The sequence below is a fragment of the Lycium ferocissimum genome, chromosome 9 (genome assembly GCF_029784015.1).
Source record: "Lycium ferocissimum isolate CSIRO_LF1 chromosome 9, AGI_CSIRO_Lferr_CH_V1, whole genome shotgun sequence".
In the NCBI taxonomy this organism is placed as follows: Eukaryota; Viridiplantae; Streptophyta; class Magnoliopsida; order Solanales; family Solanaceae; genus Lycium; species Lycium ferocissimum.
In genome coordinates, this window is record NC_081350.1 from 58,842,294 (window position 1) to 58,842,524 (window position 231).

The window sequence follows — 231 nt, forward strand, 5'->3', positions numbered from 1 at the left end:
GTCCGTTTGGGCAAAAAATAAATTAGATTAACTTAAAAAAATTGGTAAATGCTAGATTGTAAAAAAATCCTTACATTAATGCCGGTTTTTTCCGATTTTTTGGGGTTTTTGAAAGCACCCAGGCACCGTTTTTGGGCCCTTTTTCTGTGGGGGGGTTGTTGACCCCTTCCCCCCTTTTTCACCCAATGATTCCCCAATTTCCGTGGGCCCTTTTTACGTCAAAAGCGTTCC